Here is a 19,614-nt window from a genome sequence, read left to right on the forward strand (position 1 = left end):
GAAAACAAACATAGATGTCTTATCATGAATACATTCTTCTATTCTTCTATTTTCCTTCATTAAATTTGATTCTTATTTTTATCTGGTGTATAGGCAACATTGTTTTGCAATATCAAAATGAAAGAATAACTTTATGCCTACTACAAATTCAATAATAAATTATGATTAAAGAAAAAGAAAACCTCTTATTCCTTTTCATACTTCTTTGCCGTAGCAACTGGGAGCCACGGGAGAGAGCCACATGAGCCACATGTGGCTCTAGAGCCGCAGGTTGCCTACCCCTGACCTAGAGCAAGCAAATTAAGTAGATTAGGTTATTTATTACCCAGTGAAAGTGGCTTGCAGAAACAATGTGTCGCTTGCTTTATTTTCATGTCTGGTTTGACACTTCTATTCTAATTGGCTCTGACTTTATTTATTGACCAAAATGAGCAGGAATTTTGTTTTCCCTTCATGCAGGCCTTGGGAGATTATCCAATAAGCCTTAAACCTTAACACAATCAGCGCCGGGATTTCTTTCAAAATAGGAGCTCGGGGTGCCGTGCAGATATGGCAGCTTTTACTCTGAAAGCCCCCCCAGCCTTCCGTTCCGTACAAAAACCGGGAGGCGTAATGTTGCTTGCTTACCTTACAATGATTACGATAAAGTCTCTCTAGAAGCGTTAATATTCCGGGCAAGAGGCATGTTGAAGTCAGAAATGAAGACATCTGATCAAAACCACGGAGAGCTCCCTAGATTACACGCGGCAAGCCTTTCTTTCTTTTTTTTAATAATCTTTTTATTCAGAGTGCCATACAGTCATGAACAAAAAAAAATGCTTTACCTTTCAGTTTACAATATGCACCTCTTTTCTTTTTTTTTTCCTCCTTGCTGCCAAACATACATCATCATCATACCTTTCTTTCTGAGCGCTAAACAGGGAAGTGAACGGCAGTGCGCATGCACGAAAAGCAAGGAGTACATTGCAGAAGGATAGGCCAACCCAAAAAAAAGGAAAAATAATCAGAATATTTTTTTTTCTCGTTTGATATCAATGAAAAAGCGCTAGGACGTTGATAGATCTGGTAGATCTGCTATTTTGGTATTTTTTGTGGACTTGTGTCAATGTTTCCTTTTGGCCCCGACTGTGTTCTCCTTATCCTATTTATGTCATGTCACCATCCACAGGCCTAATCATCTCAGCCCTATATTATTATATCATATTATATAATGGGTTGCCTGACGCCAAGTTAAGATTTACTGTCTGCCTGTAGCCACCAAAAGTCACCATACTGTAGTGTGCTGTTTTGATTTAGTTTACATGCAGCTGCTTCGATATCAGTGTGGCCTTGGGGCCTAGTGAGAGAGCATTTCTCTCTGGTAAGAGTTCACAGCTAACAGGGAAGGAAATGTTATCTTCAGGTTGCCATAGCAACGCCAGCCTCAGTGCTTTCCCGGTCTATGCCCTCAATGACGGAAATAAGGAAGCTGTCCCGATATCAGTCTCATCAGCTATGTGCTGGTCCAATGAGCACTCGACACCCAGTGCCAGCGTGGCAAAGTGGAAATTAACTGTGTATTCAGCCAATGAAATGTGTATCAACAATTGTATTCTACAGTATTAATGCCTTTGAAATGAATTGTTCGTCAGAGACTACCCTGTGCCCTTTTGGTGGTACAGGGGAGAGTTATTTGGCTGTATGTGAGTATCATTCTGTCTCTCAGATCTGGAAAATGAATGAACTAAAACCACAATGTTCTGACTCGACAATCATTCTTCTGGTGGACTCATCTTTTTAATTGGCTACGTAAGGTATTTTTCTAAAAGAGTATTTCCTGCTAAAAGTAATCCTGTTAAAGCTAATTGTTAACCTGTTGTGGTGCTGAGTATTCATCAGTACTCTTTAAATACTTTCTTAGAAGTATTTTTTATAGTTATAGCCCTGTGTAGCTCAGTAATTCAGTATTTTACAGTCCTTTATATCTTGGTGAATCATTAATTGTCCCTTCTGCATTTTATATGCAACTAATGGGTTTTATCTTAATTATAAATCCATCAAATTGGTCCTCTTCGAACCGGCTTTTTCTGAGTATAAGTCTAATTTATTTAATTAGCACCTCCGACAAAAGGAACCATCCCCCCATTTTCATTTTTTTCTGCCGGAAGAACAAAGTCCATAGTCATATTTTTGGAGCAGTGGTTTTGTCGATGCATGTTCAGTTCTGGAACCGATCCTCCCCATTTTTGGGAACATACAAGCCGCGGATCTGTGGACGAACGGACGAAGCATGAAGCTTGAACGGTCCTCCACAGATTTCCCCCCCTCCCTCCTGGATCGTCTGTCCGTACGACGGTTCCTCTCCGCTTCGGTGGACCCTGTCCGGGACCACCTCCTGCCTGCCTGATTCTCAGCTGCTTGCCTTTCTCAAGTTAAGTAATTTATCTTTCTGTAATCTTTCTTAGATTATACTGTTATTATAATTTATTACCGTACATCCATGTCTGGGACTTAATCCCTGAACAGGTCTCAGTCACATTATTTTCCTCCACTTTTATTTTCAGGAGGCAGCGCTACGCGGGCGCTGCGTCCTAATCCTTTATTTTTTTACTTTCTGCTTCGAGTTCTTATCTGTTTAGTATTTATGCGTTCCTGTTATGTTGATATATCGCTGTAGGAACTCATACATATTACTTTTATAGTCTTCTTTCTCTCAAACCTCGACGGGGGTGCGAGAGTAGAGTAGGTTCATTTTATACCGTAAAAAAGGTCTGTGATCCCTTTCACCATTTGATTACACTTTTTTTTTTTATCACCCCTTTTACATTGTACCTTATAGTAGTGTTAGGTTTTTATGACACTCATGATTTTAGAGTGTGTAGGCTCCTTATCTAAGGAATTTATGAAGGAGTACTCTCCATGTCTCTCACTCCCTCTCTGGGACTGAGTGCGTGCGTGTGTGTGCGTGTTAGAACGCATGGCTCCATTTCTCTCTCTCCTTCTCTCCTCTCTGTCTGTCTGCGTGCGTGTTCGTGCGTAGGTGTGTATATCACTGTCTTGTGTTTGGATGGATGTGTGTGTAGTCCCGTAGAACAGTTATTCTTCTTTTAATAGTTGAATGATGTGGGTGTGTGTGTAACGTACCATTTGTTCAATGTCACCTATTTATATATGTATATTCATTTTTTTTGTATTTAGAGTGACTGAGTGAGTACGTTTGTCCTGTGGGCGGATATGTTGCTCTTGTCTATGTGTGTGTGTGCATGCGTTCGTGCGTGTGTGCGTGCATATGTGTTTGTGCGTGTTAGTGCGTGTGTGTGTGAGTGAAACACTTATTTTAGAAGAGTATGACAGGATAATATTAGGAATGCGTGACGACTATTTACTATTGATTTATTTATCTGTCAGGCTCCGTGTTCCGCCATTTATCATCATTTCATACACTTTATAATTGCCTAGTGGCCGTGCCATGGTTTTTCATTTTTAGATAGGACCCCATGAACATTTAAAGGCCCATTATCATGACAATTTATTATTGATTTCAACCAATCCCCTTATTGATTTCATTCATTTATTATTTTGTTATTATTTCATTTCATTTATTTTTTGAGTGGTGTCAACCATTCTTTCCCAAGACATTTTATTCCTGTTCTTTTAGATTTGTTTGGAATTTCTTGGTTTGAACTTTTTGCTCTATCTCTCTGAGACCTGATGTGTACAAATCATGGTCAATTTCGGTCTATCTTGACCTTGGCTAACCTGCGCGTGGCGATTAGCTACGTCAAATAACGCGCAGGGGACATTGTGCGACCCCTGGGTCGTACTAGGCACCGGACTACATGGGAAGGGGGTCTTGATTTAAGTTAAATCCCAGAGTGGTACAGATACAAGTTCTCTGTATTCACTGATTTTTCTTAGGCAGAGGGCGTCCCATCCTATGCAGAACATATAAACGATTCTGCGCCCCATTTTGGGCAAATCTTCGTCTATATACTTTGTTTTCTACTTGAGATATCGTTTTATTGTATTCTCCCTCCCTTATCTTTAAGGTGCACATACATACGTAGAATGCTGGGTCTCTTTCTTTCTCTGTCTCCCTGTCTACCTACACGCCCTCCTTTCACCATTAGCTGGGTACATGCGCGGTTGGTAGAACAGTCATTTTCATTTTTTTAAAACCATACCCTGTGGATGTTTACCCTGTTGATGAATTGTTTATAATTGTTGTTTCATTTCATTCACCAGTTGTTTTTTTGTCTTTCTGTTTTTATCTCACAGATACGGATCTCTGGTGGTTTCGGGGTGGGGAACAAACCCAGGACAGAGTAATCTAGAGGTCAACAAAAAGTGATGGAGAATAGAGTGAAGGAAGGGTGTTGTCGACCTCGAGATCCCTTTTCCCTTAAGTTTATTAGGGTTTGGCCCCTAGACCCCGAACCACTCAGAGACAGTATTAGGCCCGACCCCCTAGAACAGTATAGGCCTTATGCCATCTGCCCATAGATTTCCCATCGGGAACAAATTAGAATTCCACTCATGTTTCACCTTACACATAATTGTTTTCTGTTTTTCTTCCATGTTTTTCTTTACTAAGACACTGTATTTGGCTAAAACGCTGTTACCCTTCCCTACCTAGTATTAGGATTAATTTGATCATTCCTTCTCCCCTCAATTAATTAATATGGTATTTTGACTATTCATTTTCCAGATCCCAGATCTGCTTCATTATATAGATTATGTAAACTGAATTATCCCATCTTTGGACAATCTAAATTTCCTTCCATTATGATTCATTATCCCTCTCATTATATTTTTATTATTTTAGATTTGATTCATATTTTACCTCTGAATTTGGAATATCCCTCCATTGTAAACATTTAACCTTTATTATCCCCGAACCACCCCTTGGCCTTACATTGAGATATTTAGAATAGGGACACCTTCCCCTTCCATTTCATTTTATTATTTTGTTTTCATCACCTTGAGTTTGGCTTGACTAGGCATATATCCTCCCCTGAATAGACTTGATTCTATATTTGACCTTCATGGTACTAATGGACTCGCCAGGAAGCGACACGACATCATCAATTACCCTGTCCCCCCCTCTCCAAGCTCTGCTGAGTATAAGAACTGTTAGGGGCATCTCCGGCCGTTTTCTCCCGTTTGAATCACAGAGATCAAGTATCTGTCAATGAGAAAGTATAGGCTGAGATTGTCACCTATGGGTCACCTGTTATGTCACCCATCCTGGGGGCGGGGCGAAGATTCAGCTCCGACAACGAGCAAAGAAGAAACCATCCAGTGTCTGCTCTGATGAGCTACTAAAAACATTGTCAAACTCTGACACTTTCGTCGGCGTAGGAACGCTGCAACATTGCTGAGTTCCTTGGGAACCCCGAAGATCGAGAGAGAAAAGTCATTCTGTCTCTCTCCCACAGTACCATCTAAATAAGGAGTGATTGTTTGCCTAGTCTTAAGTCAAAACTATTTTTTTATTTTTCATTGTTCCTGTTTCCAATCTGGTTCTATCCCCCTCCTGATCCTTAGTATAGAGTTAATTTTGATTTCTCATCTCCCAATTGACCCTTATATTATTTGAATTTAATTCCCGGAAGATTGATTATTGATTATTGATCACATTTGACACTTCATCCACAAAACGTGATGGAGTTGATAGATCTGGTAGATCTGCTATTTTGGTATTTTTTGTGGACTTGTGTCAATGTTTCCTTTTGGCCCCGACTGTGTTCTCCTTATCCTATTTATGTCATGTCACCATCCACAGGCCTAATCATCTCAGCCCTATATTATTATATCATATTATATTATGGGTTGCCTGACGCCAAGTTAAGATTTACTGTCTGCCTGTAGCCACCAAAAGTCACCATACTGTAGTGTGCTGTTTTGATTTAGTTTACATGCAGCTGCTTCGATATCAGTGTGGCCTTGGGGCCTAGTGAGAGAGCATTTCTCTCTGGTAAGAGTTCACAGCTAACAGGGAAGGAAATGTTATCTTCAGGTTGCCATAGCAACGCCAGCCTCAGTGCTTTCCCGGTCTATGCCCTCAATGACGGAAATAAGGAAGCTGTCCCGATATCAGTCTCATCAGCTATGTGCTGGTCCAATGAGCACTCGACACCCAGTGCCAGCGTGGCAAAGTGGAAATTAACTGTGTATTCAGCCAATGAAATGTGTATCAACAATTGTATTCTACAGTATTAATGCCTTTGAAATGAATTGTTCGTCAGAGACTACCCTGTGCCCTTTTGGTGGTACAGGGGAGAGTTATTTGGCTGTATGTGAGTATCATTCTGTCTCTCAGATCTGGAAAATGAATTAACTAAAACCACAATGTTCTGACTCGACAATCATTCTTCTGGTGGACTCATCTTTTTAATTGGCTACGTAAGGTATTTTTCTAAAAGAGTATTTCCTGCTAAAAGTAATCCTGTTAAAGCTAATTGTTAACCTGTTGTGGTGCTGAGTATTCATCAGTACTCTTTAAATACTTTCTTAGAAGTATTTTTTATAGTTATAGCCCTGTGTAGCTCAGTAATTCAGTATTTTACAGTCCTTTATATCTTGGTGAATCATTAATTGTCCCTTCTGCATTTTATATGCAACTAATGGGTTTTATCTTAATTATAAATCCATCAGACGTGTGTACACAATCCATCGGTTGGAATGGTTGGATTAGCTACGTAGGATGTGTGGAAACGTCTTACGGTCTGAATGTGTTAAAAGTCAATATAAAAAAAATACCGTCTTGTGTACAGATACATAACGAGGGTAAAATAATTTTGTTCTCGTTCCATATACTGTATATAACAACAGCATTAAGCTTAACAGCAGCATTAGGACGTTTAAGTAGTAAGAGAAGGAACAGTTTGTTTGTAGTTTTTATAATTTAAGGGGTGTTAAGGTGCTTAGGTTTATGCTTATTATAAACATCTATTTACCTGCATGTCTGTGTGTCTGTGAAAGTGGCTTGTACCAGTGGCTTTTGGCATTGCACAGTGGCGTTTTAGAAATAGCTTTGACTCTGTATAATCCTATATAGCACATGGTCATTACATTAATCTTCTGCTTCTCTGCTTTCACCTGTTGAAAATGTTTTCACCCTGTGTGTGTGTGTGTGTGTGTGTGTGTGTGTGTGTGTGTGTGTGTGTGTGTGTGTGTGTGTGTGTGTGTGTGTGTGTGTGTGTGTGTGTGTGTGTGTGTGTGTGTGTGTGTGTGTGTGTGTGTGTTCAGAGCATATTCTCCACAGGCAGGATGCTAGTAGGATTTCGGAAATAAGCAAGTTTCAAACCAGGTCGAGAAATAAATCCCTATCCAGACTCCCAATGAAGTATGCTTTCTTACCTACAAATTCTCCAGGAAACAAACACACACACACACACACAGTCACACACACACAATGCCTTCGGGTCATGCATCCTAGTTGAGGTGAAAGCGTGAGAGAGAAGAGAGAAACCAGACTGTTATTGTGGACAGGGAGACAGGGCTTAACGTGTTGAGGAAATGAAGATGAACCGACTGGGGCACAGCTCTTATCTCTGGCTTTAAACACACAATAGGCCACACTCGATCGACTTATGAAAATGAGGTTACCTCGGCAACCATTTGTTTGAAGAGTGCTTGACTTCTCCCAGTAACCAATATCACTGGCATTGAAATTCATCAGCAGTCTCACAGAGGAAGACAGCCTTAATCTGTTTTCAATGTGATGAGTTAAATTAGTGCACAGGGGGAAAGAAGCCTATGTGTTTACAGGAACGGGGTTATACTTTTGGGGTAAATTGGTGCTTTTGCGTTCCCTCCATTGTTGTTCATTATCCCGTCAGTGTGTGTGTGGGCAGCGCAGCCACCTGGCAGCAGACAAAGGCACACACACACACACACACACACACACACACACACACACACACACACACACACACACACACACACACACACACACACACACACACACACACCATTAGTGGTTGTATAAATATGAAAAGGTTTTATTATTGTTATTATCTCCTCTCTGACACTGTACTGGCTGGCAGCTGTACAGTAGGCAGGGAGGAGCTTTTCCTGTCCCAGGTTTACTCTTGTTATTATTATTATCATTATCTTTCACAAGCCCACCGTTTTAGGGCAGACACCAGCTGGCTGTGTGTAGAGAAATGAAGCCCTTTCTCCCTCCCATGGCCTCTGATAAATATAATGAATAAAATAAAATGTCTGTGAAAACAAGTGTTCTCTGGAGAATGCTCTGTAAATAATGGCAGGGAACAGTCACATGATCCTGCCTCAGCTTTTAAACGGCCTGGAAAATAGAGGTCGTTAGTAGAGCGTGGACTGGGGGTCCAGAGTGTTGCACATTGACCTTTGACCTGTGGTGCTGCAGGGGCTTGTGGGGGCTCAGCTCTGCAGGCAGAGAGGAGATTTGTAGAGATATTGAGGACATCTGACTTCAGGTGTCAGACAGGAGAGAGGATCATGAACACATGGGTTTGTTGATGTTGATGTCAAAACCCACAGGAGAAATATCCAGTTAGGGGGTGTGTGTGTTTGGGTGTGGGTGTGGGTGTGTGTTTGTCTTGCTTCATCCATGTGTTATTGCTAGGTAGTACTTACAGGGGTAAATCCCTTCTCTATATTTCTCTCCCTCTCCTCACCCACCTCTATCTCTCCCTCTTTTGCTTTATCTATGTCTTTTCTCTCTCTCTCTCTCTCTCTCTCTTGTTCCTCAGTTCAGTTACAAGTTAAGCCATGCGATGAAGTACAAATGAGGTTAAAGTTCCTCCCCCAGTTCTCTCTCTGGTTTCTGTTACCTCCCAGTTGTTTGGTGTCCTTCTCGCTCCCGTGCATGTTTACATGCAGCAACAGACTATTGCCAAGCTGCATCTGATTGGCCTACCGAAAGTCCCCTTTTGTGACACACGCGGAGCGGCTTCATGTGTCACATTCGCGAGGATGGAAATGGTGCCGGTGTCACAGTACCAGTAAATGTTGACGGCCCCGTCGCAACTTTCCCTACTTGCAGGACTCTGGGGGACGAGTTCTGTCTATATCGGATTGCAACTCGAACAGGGCTGAGTCGGCTCTAGCGAACTTTGCAACGTTTCACACGGCAACTTGCGCGTTCGGTGGTGTCTCTCGTGGCTCAAGTTCGCTAGAGACGGCGCCCCTCCGTCATGGTCTAAAACTATCCTTTTTCGGACCAAAAAAAGTAGTAGTCTGCGGCAGTTGGAAAAATAGTGGTGGCCAGGCAGCAGCAGGATTCAAACCCAGGAGGTGTGGGTTGGACGTCTAATGACTAACGAGGCACGCTATTGAGTGGAGTTTTCTAGCTGTAATAGAATGTGAGAATGACCCGCCCTGCCCTACTACTAATAGGAGTGGGGGCAACCAAGTCCGTTGCTGTATGATTTCATGCTGCAGTCTGCTCCTGTAGGGGTCTGGTGGTCTGATGCTCAAATCACCACAGCAGCAGAAGGACAGGGAGGCAGAGATGCTGCTGTCCATTCCGCAGTGGGGGAAGATTGACAGCCAGTTAGGAGCTACAAACGTTCTGCTTCTGTGTTCTGCTTCTGTGTGTTTGAGTGAGTGGGTGCCTGTGTGTGACTGAGAGAGAGGGCCCTATTTTCGCTAGTGTCTTACCCCTTATCTCTAAACTTCTTTGCCTTTTTTTTTCACTATTTTGAACAACATTTTAAAATTGCAAAAAAGGCAAAGAAGGACAAAAATAGGGTCTAGAGTGTGCATGATTGTGTGTGTGTGTGTGTGTGTGTGTGTGTGTGTGTGTGCGTGTGCGTGTGCGTGTGCGTGTGCGTGCGTGCGTGCGCGCGCGCGTGCGTGCGTGCGTGCGCGCGCGCGTGCGTGCGTGCGTGCGCGCGCGCGTGCGTGCGTGCGCGAACAAAGGACAGGGAGATAGATTTTATCCTTGTTGTGTTTCCATAATGACTGTTTAGTTTTTTACCCCTCTGTGTACACACACTGTCAACACTGATCACACATGCAAACATTTGTCAGGATGGAATGAGTGTTGATATCGCTCTAACAGCATGACCATGATCCAAACAGCTAGAGCTACTATGTACATCCATCATGAGCCCAGAGTAGTCGTCATAGAATATTCATCATCAGATGAACACTGGATCATAGTTTAGCCAAGAGTGTCATCTAGTGTAAAAAGGCTTAAATGTCGTCCTTGGTGGTGGATGCGTTAAAGTGAAGGTAACAAGCAGCTTAATGTGCTGAAGCATTGAGGAGAAGTACAGTTCTGGGTTTGTGGAGCTCCTTCACTCTAGCTTGTGTCCTTTTTCCCTTCTTTTTTTTTTTTTTTTTAATAGTTTTTATTAGGCTTTTTGTATTATGACATAACTTAAGAAAATAATTGACAGATAATGAGTAATTAAGTGACATACAATACATAATAAAAAAGGTACATAAATGTGATAAAGAAAAAACAAAACAGTTAAACATTGACAAATGTGAACAGACAAACAAAATAAAGACAACAGGACAGACATTCTTGCTCTCAAACTCTCCCAACCCGACATTCTTCTTTTTAAATGAGAAAATAAAATAAGAAAAAACACTCGGCTCCCTTCTCCTTTTTTTTCTTCTTTCCAATTTTTTATTTTGTTATCTATTGTGTAGGAGGGGTTAGCGTGCACCTATTGAAATAGTCAATGAAGGGTTGCCATGTCTGGTAAAATCTATCTTCACTCCCTCTCAATTCAAACTTTATCTTTTCCAATTGCAAATAGTGCATAACCTCTTTCATAAGTGTAGTGTGAGTCGGAACATGTGCTTGCTTCCAGTTCAACAGTATCAGTCTGCGAGCCAGTAGAGTCACATATTTTACCATGTTATATTGGAAAGTAGACAATTTGACCCCGGGGCTTTTAACTCCTAGAACTGCTGTCAGTGGATCCGGGTCAAAAGGTTTTCCAACAATGTCTGATAGTGATTTAAATATACTTTGCCAATATGATGTTAGTTTAGTGCAGTGCCAGAACATATGCGCCAGAGTGGCCGGCGACTGGCCACATCTGTCGCAGGCTGGATTCACATTCGGATACATTCTGTTGAGTTTTTCCTTTGACAAATGTAACCTGTGTAATATTTTAAATTGTATAAGACCATGCCTGGCGCATACTGAAGAAGAGTGCACCAATTTTTGAGATGTAGACCATTGCTCGTCAGTGATAGATATTCCTAAATCGTTTTCCCAAGCAGTTTTTAAATAATCCAAGGAGGCATTACTATCTAAACATGAGAGAGAATTATAAATAATAGAAACACCTCCTTTGACCAATGGGTCAGGTAGAAATATAGATTCCATTGATGAGTTGGTAGGTATGTTTGGAAATGAAGCAGTGTGCTGTATTAAAAAATGTCGTATCTGTAGAAATCTAAAAAAATGTGATTGGGGTAAATTAAATTTGCGTCGTATTTGTTCAAAGGTCGGGAATAATCCATCAATATAAAGATCTTTGAAGGAGTGAATACCATTTCTATGCCACACTTTAAACAATGAGTCAGAAAGGGAAGGTGGAAAAGCATGGTTAGCGACCAGTGGTGCGCGCACAGAACCCGGGTGCCAACCGAAATGCCTTCGTATTGAGAGCCAGATTTTGAGAGAATGCGAGACTATGGAATTCTTTGGCAACTTAGTATATTTTGAGGCCACTGGGGAAAAGATTAATGCTGACAACGATGTTGGGGGGCAACATTGACCTTCAATAAATGCCCACGTAGGCAATTGATCTTGGAGCCAAAATGAGAGCGCACGTAAATTACACGCCCAGTAATAGAGTTTGAAGTTAGGTAATCCCATTCCGCCCTCTGATTTAGGCCTCTGCAAAAAATCCTTCCTTATTCGGGGGTGTTTCTTATCCCAAATGAACTTGGAGATAATTTTATCTAGATTCTTAAAAAAAGTGTTGTTAACAAAAATTGGAATACATTGGAATAGAAACAGATATTTAGGGAGGACATTCATTTTAATTATATTAATTCGGCCGGCAAGTGAGATAGGAAGGTTCGACCATTTTGCTAAATCTTGTTCAGTACGTTCAAAAAGTTTTGTATGGTTTTGCTTGAACAAGTCATTAAGCGCTTTGGTTACCGTGATTCCTAAATACCGAAAGCTGGTTGTAACATTAAATGGATGGGAGCCGAAAGTTTGGTTGCCTTGTGTATTGATAGGAAATAAAACGCTTTTGGAAACGTTGACCTTATACCCCGAAACCCTGCCAAAACTTTCTAAGGTGGACATGATACTAGGAATAGATGTGGAAGGTTTGGATATGTATAATAATAAATCGTCAGCGTAAAGTGAAACTTTATGCTCTCTATCTCCTCTGAAGATACCAGTGTAGGTGTCTGAAGCACGCAACGCAATTGCAAGCGGCTCAATAGATAAGGCAAAGAGCAGTGGTGAGAGAGGGCAGCCTTGTCTGGTCGAGCGATTCAAAGGGAAGTTTTCAGACCTGTATCCGTTTGTATGTACAGAAGCTAACGGAGAAGCATAAAGTAGTTTAACCCAGGAAGTGAAGGTTGGACCAAACCCAAATTTCGACAGGGTCGAGAGGAGAAAATCCCACTCGACCCTATCAAAAGCCTTCTCCGCATCAAGAGACAACAGTATTTCCGTATCTTGGGGGGTTCTACTGGGAGAATATACAATGTCGAATAGGCGTCTAAGATTAAAAAATAGATGTCTATCTTTTATAAACCCTGTTTGATCAATATGTATCACAGTTGGGAGCACTTTTTCTAAGCGTGTAGCCAAAATTTTTGCTAAAATTTTAGCATCAACATTCAAAAGACTCAGGGGTCTGTATGAGCCTGGATTGAGCGGGTCTTTATCCTTTTTAAGTAGAACAGAAATGCTAGCTTGATAGAAAGTTGGTGGGAGGTGGCCGGCGTTGAGAGATTCACTAAACACTTGAAGTAAAAGGGGAGATATAAGTTCAGTAAATGACTTGTAAAATTCAGAGGTATAGCCATCGGGTCCTGGGGCTTTTGAGCACTGCATTTGAGAGATTGCCTGATGTATTTCATCTAAGGTAATAGCTCTTTCAAGTTGAACCTCATGTTCTTGACTAATGGAGGGTATATTTAAATTCTCTGAAAAAGTATCAATCAATTCAGAATCTCCCAGTGATTCCGAAGTATACAAATCTGAATAAAAGCGCTTAAATACATCATTAATGTCCTGCTGATTAATAGTAGTTTGGCCGGTGTTTGTATGGATCTCTGTAATTAATCTAGAAGCAGCTGATTCCCTAATTTGAAGTGCAAGTATTTTGCCCGCCTTATCCCCATGTTCATAAAACCTATGGCGTGAACGTGTGATCAAATTAGTAGTCTCATTTGTGGATAGGAGATTGAATTTGGCTTGAGTCGAAACCCTTTCTCTGTATAATTCAGGAGAAGGAGATTCTGCATACTGTAGGTCTACTTCAAGTAATTTATCAGTCAGAGCTTTGCCTTGTACATTACGTAGACGGGAGATCAAAGCTTGTCGTGAAATAATCTGCCCCCGTAGATACGCTTTAAGTGCTTCCCATAGTGTACTTCTTGATACATCGGGTGTGTCATTTGTGGAGAGATAGAACTGTATTTGGGATTTAATATCATCCACACATGCTTGTCTAGTTATTAGAGTGTTATCGAATCTCCAAGTCCTGGCCGTATGTCTGTTCTGAAATGCTAATTTGAGGACTAGGGGACTATGATCGGATATTACAATTGCTTCATACTCACAGTGTTTTACTGAGGGGAGAAGTTTTGAATCTATCAGGAAGTAATCCAATCTTGTGAAAGTGTGATGTACAGAAGAGAAAAACGAATATTTACGTTGGGCTGGATTTAAGAATCTCCATGGATCTGATAATTTAAATGTGTCCATGAATGTATTCACCATTTTAGCTGATTTAGTCAGAGTATAGGGTCTATGTGAAGATCTATCAAGCGTAGGATGAAGAATAAAATTCAGATCTCCACCTAAGATCAACTGGTGAGTGTCAAGGTCAGGCAAAGTAGCCAAAAAAGAAGATATAAATCGTTCATCGTCATGGTTAGGGGCGTAGACATTAGCCAGAACAATAGGACAATTATAAAGCTTTCCAGTAACTATAATATATCTACCGTGTAGGTCTTGGATAGTTTTATTTAGTATAAAAGGAATGTTCTTGTTTATAAGTATTGCCGTGCCCCTGGATTTGAAATTGAAATGGGAGTGAAATATTTGGCCTACCCAATTTCTTCGTAGGCGGTTATGATCATGATTCCGTAAGTGAGTCTCCTGTAAAAAAGCAATATCTGTCCCCAACCTCTTTAAATGAGCCAATACATTGCCACGTTTCACCGCTCCATTCAGACCTCTACAGTTCCAAGTAGTGTATTGAACCAAGCTTTCCCCTCTTACAATATTAGAATTTGGAATAGAATTAGCCATTGTATAAACCAGGAATTGATAAAAAAAAAGGACTGAGTGCAAATGCTGACATCAATCTGAATTCGGGATAGGAGTGCAAGAGAACAAAAACAAAAACACAGGAACGCAAAAACACATTAACACAACAAACGGGAGAAATCCCAAAACCCTCCATGCCTGCCCTCAAATAGGAGGCACAGAAGAAAAAGCCTAAGCTAACCAGCTTTCTATGTCTAAGACACAAGCAGCTAAAGTGAAAATAGAGAAACAAAAAAAAACTACAATAGGGAGAACTTAGCTAACCGTCCCTTGTTATGTATAAAATAAAAATAAAAAGATACAATCTTATTCTGAACCAAAACAACCAGATGATCATTACACGCACAGCCACCCACCCGAACCCCGCATACTGTTATGGATAAGGCCCCCCAGAGAGAACAGCAGACAGGCAGGCCCACAGCGCGATGAGCCGCACCGCAGGCACGCCAATAAACCACGCCCAGGAGAGGCCTCCCCACCACAACCCATTGTAAAACATATGAGGTCGGTGTAAGTGGCCAAACATGTGTATCTACATAGTGTATAAACCATATATAAACAATCAGGTACAAATCTATGTATTAAATGTAAACCATGGATATACTCATATACATAAAGAGACACACATTCACTCACACATCCACACACACCCGTATAAACATATCCCTGTACTGACACACATGTATTAATATATAAATACAATGAAACGTTCAAATAAACAGAGGGGGATACAAACAAAGACAGACAATCTCACACATTCCACATTCAAGCAGACAGACACAAACTACAATCAGTGCAACTTAGTTCACATAAACCAAGGAAAAACAAACCAATTTGTATATATATATATATATATATATATGCATGAACCCATACATTCGCAAGAAAATAATAAAAAAAATAAATGAAATCCCTCGCCCCTAATTATAAAGTAACATCTTTTCCCACTTTTGTTTGCTCAAAAGTATTTTTTGTAAATAAAATCATCTTTTAAAACCATAATGTTGACAATAAAACGGGTCTAAAGAGGAATTTAAAGAACTTAAGGCAACCTCCACATACACAAAACAGCAGCAGTGAAGGCGGATCTCACTCAAATAACTATGGTTACTCGTAACCCAACGTCTCTCCCTCCCTCCCTCACTACATTACAAGCGACGTCCTTTTTGTCCCTCGAGGCGCACCGTAGGTTTCTAGCGTCATAGTAATACACAAAATGGCGGCCCCCATGGAGGCTGCACGACAACAACAGCAATAGCAAGGATGCTACTGCAATAGCACTAAACACAATAACAAATGCATCGCAGGTCGCGAACGCAGTGCTACGGTCACAGTGGTATACAAAAATAAATGGCGGCCTCCATGGTGACTACATGACAACAATAGCATTATTAGCAAAACTGCTACGCTAGTAATGTAAACCATAACCCCGTCTTTTAGACTACCACAATAAAATAAATAAATACAACAATTAAATAATAGATCAACAAAGCATAAGTAGAATTATTACGGTGTTTCCATGCATTCCAAGCATTAAAGGGATATAGTTCGTCTTAGTAGTAGCTTTCGCCAGATCTTTTTCACACAAACATTACCTTTTTTAAAGTGAGCGTGGACTTGTCATCGTTGTATCCATGTAGTAATGATAGTGGTGGGTGCGCAGACAGAATAATGTCCACGGGGAGAAAGCAAGTCTGTGTGAGCGTTGATTAATGTTTGGGGTGTATGTCCCGGCCAGCTACTCTTCTACAGTTTCCTCCTCGGCTGTATCAGCTACAGCAGGTTCCTCCTCGGCTGCAACAGCCGCCGTTGCCGCGGGTGCTATTTTCTTTTTGTAGAATTCTTCGGCTGCTTCAGGAGAGTTGAGGGAGTACCGGATCCCGTCCAATGTTATTATGAATCTGGCCGGGTGATATAAACTGTAATCTAGGCCCGGGAGACGGCGTTTAGCATCGCGCAACTTGGTTTTAATCGGGCCATACGTTGCGCGAAGCTTTGCAATCGCTTGGGGCACGTCTGGATGAATGAACACTGGAGATCCGTTGTAGCTTAGGCTGCCTTGTTTTTTGGACAGTTCGAGGATCTTCTCCTTGTCAGAGAAATAGTGAAGACGTAGTATCATGATGCGAGGTCTATCCTTCTTATCATTTGACTTTGCCCCTAGTCTGTGACAGCGGTCAACAACGATGGGGGTATGGAAGTTATCAACACCGAGCACCGTAGGGAAGAAGGTGGCTGCGAACCCAACCGGGTCACCGGCTTCAGCAAATTCAGCGATTCCGAATAATTTTAGGTTCTGTCTACGGCTTCTGCATTCTAAGTCCAAACATTTCTCCTGTAAGACTTTGTTCTCCTTTGCCATCGAGCCCAGTGATTGTTCCAGTACAGCAACACGGTCCATAGTATCACTCAGAGATCTCCCCATGTCTGACTGCTCCGAAGCTAACTCGGTGTTTTTGGAAGACAGCGAGGTGAGGTCGTTAGCTAGCTCCGAGCGAATGGAGGAAAATTCAGCTTTTGTCTCTGCACGGAGTGCTGTGATATCTTTTTTGATTTCTTGACGTATGGTTGCTATTTCAATTTTTATCTCACAGAGCACTGCCTCCCGAGACGACTGCAGCTCCGCTCTCAGTATAGCGAGGGAGAGAGGTTGTTTGTCGGGGTCCATTGCGTCGGGAGGGTTGGTCACGGGTGTAGTTTTAGGAAGCTGTGATTTAGTTGACCTCAGTTCCATCTATTTGTACTTTAACCAGTTGCACGTGTAGTTTGACATAAAAGTGGCAGTTTTGGTCAAAACAAACTTGAATAAATGATAAAACTTAGACGGAGCACTTCACCATGCGGCTACTCCATCTGGGCGGAAGCGGAAGTTCTTCCCTTCTTTTTTTAATTAGTTAATTGAGGGACAGCATAATTCATGATGTTTGCATCAAGCCTTGAATTAACAAAATATAGGTGTAAATGCCATCGGTACTGTACATGTTCACATTAGGGAGTATATACCTGCCCACAGGCTCATTCCTGATCATTAACTTTTAGCAGATGTTGTCAAACATATTGTCTCATTCTGACGTTTGCCAACCAAGCATCTTCATTGAACAACGATTGCCAACACGATTCTCTGTTATCGGTCATCACTGTGCTCTCAAACCTGCAAACACACAATTATCACAAATAGGGCCTGTCATCGTTTCTGTTGCCTCCTGATAAATAACTGTTGAAGATGCCCACTGAAACACAAGTACAAACTACATGTTGTACAGTAGCATCATGGATGACATCACTACACCTGACGTGTTTGTTGACAGCTGTCTGACTCGTCACCATCTCACCTACTGGTGTGCTTTGGAAGTTTGCATTTTGTAATGAGATCTGATCACAATGCAGACAACAAGAACTATAAATAGGCCTACCAGTTGCAAACACAAGGTGATCAAATACATGTGCATCACGGGAGCGGTAAGGGGTTAGTGTTTCTCAAAGACATTTCGACACTAACCCGAGTGGAGTCTGGATCGACTTTTAAATGTTTTTGAGCAAGTGTTCTATAAATATGTTTTGTCTTGACTTGATCGATAAGGGAAAGGTGTGTGTGTGTGTCTGTGTCTGTGTCTGTGTCTGTGTGTGTGTGTGGTGTCATTTGTCATGGGCTTGGGGAAAGGCTCTCCTGAGACAGTTGTGATTAGCCCCCATGCAGCCCACAGCTCTTTTGGGACCACCGGGGTCTCCACAGCCTGCTCTGTCAGCACCCTGTGACACATTTATCACAACAACAGCAGAACAACAATGTAGAATTGCATACATACAGTACAGACCTACAACACTCATAGACTTTGGCTGTAAACAGAGAATGTTCATATAATCAAGAGTGGACATAATTCTTTTGGGCTGGTTCTCAGAGGAGCCCCTGGAGATGTAGCTTGGTAGTAGTAGGCGGGGTGGTGGTGGTGTACTGCGGACACATACGTCTCTACTCTACCACAAGTCCACAATGTTACTTCAGCCAGCAGGAGATTAAACCATGCAGCCGTAGGCAGATAAAATGAATTACCTAATGCTGCAGTTAGAGAGCTTTTCACCGTGGGTTAGCGACTAGCGCTCTGAACGGCAACATAATAACTTTCTCTTTCAACTGTCATGGCAGCTTGGTTACAACCGAAATGGATTTCCTCTGCTCTAACTTCCTCTTCAAACTAAGAGCCACTTGTAATTATTAGTCAGTCTAGTTTTAATTCTAAGTCTACTTGCAGGACGTAGATAGACATTTGAGTGCCTGGCTGTATGCAGTGGAATTCTTACAATAATTTACAGGATTCTCAAGTAAATTACAGTCTCAGCTCTCGGTACGCAAAAGCGCCTGGCATGCCTTTGATCTTCCGTGCAGCAAGCATTTTGACGATTCATTTGCACTGGCACACCATTTATGTGCAGTGCTGCATATAGTATTCAATATTGCATTGCCCAAACTAATTTAAAGTTTTGCTTACAACAACAACAAAAATGTGGAAGTAACGCTTCCCATCGGGAGACCAATAGTATAACTGTATAGTTCCGAACACTACTGTACAGTAGTTCCAAACACTGTTGGGGTAGGCAACCTTTGGCACAGATGCCAACAAAGGAGGGTGATCACTGGCATAAGTGTGAGAGACAGGACTTTTGGTTTAACAGAAACCACTTAAAAAATTCACACCTGTTGCACTTTGACATTAAATAAAAAGCTCTTGAACCAGCAAGTGGCAGTGTGCGCCGGGTCTCCCTCCTTCTCCTACAAAGTTCAGAATCAGAAATGAGAAAAGTTCTGAAAATTGCTGTTATCTGCATGATTTATACACCCAATGACACTAGACACTTCACAGCGTATACACCGCTTTGAATTATAACAATCGGTTGTGAATTGGCTGATTATGGTGCGATGTAAATTACAACTGTTTTTGGGATGCGTGGAGGACTTTGGTGTAGCGGTGTTCTGTACTTGTGTGGACCTCTGCTTGGATTCTCGGTGAGTGGCACACCGAAAGTAGAAGACAGTTGGAGCTTGTAGATCTAATATTTTGTTCCTAGTGTTCCTTCATGGAGTGTTTTGAGGGACTGTGTGTTTAGTACAGATGCCATCCAGTAATTGCATTACGTTGTGGCGTTATGCCATTCAG

General features: G+C 41.5%; 1 protein-coding gene across 5 annotated transcripts in view; it reads left to right on the top strand.

Annotated features, from left to right (window-relative positions):
- The window catches only part of LOC306924497 (receptor-type tyrosine-protein phosphatase U), a 207,357-nt gene that overhangs the window by 16,842 nt on the left and 170,901 nt on the right, over positions 1 to 19,614 (top strand). Inside the window, exon 1 of one of the 5 annotated variants that reach the window (XM_079503021.1) lies at positions 7,280 to 7,327. The exons of the other annotated variants lie outside the window; for them this stretch is intronic. The gene's annotated coding sequence lies outside the window, so the exon portion shown is untranslated. Of the gene's footprint in view, positions 1 to 7,279; positions 7,328 to 19,614 lie in introns of those variants that run through there. 5 annotated transcript variants of the gene reach the window in all.

This window comes from Electrona antarctica (genome assembly GCF_951216825.1).
Source record: "Electrona antarctica genome assembly, chromosome: 6".
In the NCBI taxonomy this organism is placed as follows: domain Eukaryota; kingdom Metazoa; phylum Chordata; class Actinopteri; order Myctophiformes; family Myctophidae; genus Electrona; species Electrona antarctica.